This window comes from Piliocolobus tephrosceles, chromosome X, assembly GCF_002776525.5.
Source record: "Piliocolobus tephrosceles isolate RC106 chromosome X, ASM277652v3, whole genome shotgun sequence".
Taxonomy (NCBI): domain Eukaryota; kingdom Metazoa; phylum Chordata; class Mammalia; order Primates; family Cercopithecidae; genus Piliocolobus; species Piliocolobus tephrosceles.
In genome coordinates this window covers 38,936,389-38,938,747 of record NC_045455.1, presented here as the reverse complement: position 1 = coordinate 38,938,747, position 2,359 = coordinate 38,936,389, and the positions used below count along the sequence as shown (strand labels likewise).

The 2,359-nt window shown below is 41.8% G+C and overlaps 1 pseudogene; it reads left to right on the top strand.

Annotated features, from left to right (window-relative positions):
- The first annotated feature begins 912 nt into the window (after nucleotides 1-912).
- Nucleotides 913-1,690, top strand: LOC111522246 (annotated as a pseudogene).
- Nucleotides 1,691-2,359: the final 669 nt, after the last annotated feature.

The window sequence follows — 2,359 nt, the reverse complement described above, 5'->3', positions numbered from 1 at the left end:
GAAGCCATCACCCTGGGCAAACTAGCACAGGAACAGAAAACCAAACACCGCATGTTCTCACTCATAAGTGGAAGCTGAACAAAGAGAACACACGGACACAGAGAGGGGAACATCACACACCAGGACCTGTCCTGGGGTGGGGGGTGCGATGGGAGGGAGAGCATCATGACAAATAGTTAATGCATGCGGGGCTTAAAACCTAGGTGACAGGCTGAGAGGTACAGCAAACCACCACAGCACAGGTGTACCTATGTGACAAACCTGCACGTTCTGCACATGTATCCTGGAACTTAAAGCAAAATAAAATAAATAAATAGGTCCATATAATCTAGAAAAAAAAATAGATCTTAAGGCATTTTGATGCTTTTAGTTCCCTTTAATCATAAAAGCCACTTATTAACTAAAACTAGAGAGAGCTCAAGCTATCTGATTTTAAAGGCTTAGTCTCAATGGGTCCCTTTCCTGAAATCCCAGTAGAGTGGCCAGCTGTCCTGAAACTCGCTTGGATTTAGCAATGAAACACCTCAGTCCTGGCCAAACCAAGACAGTGGGTCTCAGGAAACATTCTTCATCCTAATAAAAGCAAATTAAGTACAGTCAACCCTTGAACAACATGCGGGTTATGGGTGCTGACTTCCCATGCAGTAAAAATCTGACTATAACTTTCAACTCCGCGAATACTTTACTCATAGCCTTAACTGTTAACTGGAAGCCTTACCAATAACACATAATGTTAATTAACACATATGTTGTGTGTATTATATTATAATAAAGTAAGCTAGAGAAAAGGAAATGTATTCCTTCAGCTGCCAGCCTGCCTCCCTGTGTGCTTCTAATCTCAGCTGGTCTCACCCGAGACTCCTCGAGTGCCAACCCTAGTCCCCCGCGCAGCCTCTTTTCCACTCAGATAAGATGAAAGAAACAATCATGAACCAAAAACTCACCAAACGGCAAGCAGAAGTGCACATTGGTCAGAAAGGAACTGCTCACAGAAAAAAGGTGGTTCATAGGATCTGAGACACTGTATTTGAGGGCAAGTAGGCCCCTTTGACACCTTTGGTGTTGAACTCATGAGGTTTTGAGTGTCCAGGGTCATTGTCCATACCAAAAGAACTTTAAAAGTCAGTCTGGTAAGGTATTTCTTGACTTCAGGGACAAAACAGCAATGGAACTAACCCAGAAAAAGGGTTCTCATTGTCCAGGCCTTGTTGTACAACCACAAGACTGGCAGCTAGTATTTATCTTGTCCCTTCAAGGCTCAGAGGTTAACGGTTTTATAGATGAGGGCAGTCCTGATCATAAACCTAGCAACAGCAGAGGATAAAAAATTTTAGTTCTCCTTAAAGAAGTTAGGGGTAAACAATATCTCTGGTATTGAAGAGGTGAATATGTTTACACACCAAGGAGCAGTGATTCACTTTAACAACCCTAAAGTTCAGGCATCGCTGGCAGCAAACACTTTCACCATGACAGGCCATGCTGAGACAAAGCAGCTGACAGAAATGCTACTCAGCATCCATCATAAACCAGTGCTGCAGATGGTCTGACTAGTTCAAAGAGACTGGCTAACACTCGGCCCAAACAATCTGTGGGAGGAAAAGCACCACTTGCTACTGGAGAGGATGATGATGATGAAGTTCTAGATCTTGTGGAGAATTTTGATGAGGCTTCCAAGAATGAGGCAAACTGAACTGAGTCAACTTCTGAAGAAGATAAAACTTGAAGAAGTTACTGGGAGCTGCTGTTTTACATTATGACTGCTTTTTACAAATGTTTTGTTTACAGATCTAATAAAATCTAGATCTCTAATATTTTTAAGCCCAAGCCCCTTGGACACTGCAGCTCTTTTCAGTTTTTGCTTATATACAATTCACTCTTTGCAGCGAATTAAGCTGAAGAAGCCTGAGAATAAAGTTTGAAACAAAGGTTAATAAAGTTCTTTGCCTCGTAAAATATGTGTGTGTGTGTACACACATATATACATGCATACACATATATGCATATATTCACACACATATATACATACACATATACACATACACACACATATATACATACACACAGACATACACACATATAGTATTCATTAAGTAGAAGTGGATCATCACAAAGGTCTTCATCCTCGTCATCTTCACATTGAGTAGGCTGAAAAGGAGGAGGAAGAGGAGGGGTTGGTCTTGCTGTGTCAGGGGTGACAGAGGCAGAAGGGGTGGAGGAGATAGAAGGTGAGGTAGGAGAGGCAGGGACATTACATATATATCAGTCCATTCTCACACTGCTAGTAAAGACATAACCGAGACTGGGTAATTTATAAAGAAAAGGAGGTTTAACTGACTCACAGTTCCACATGGCTGGGGAG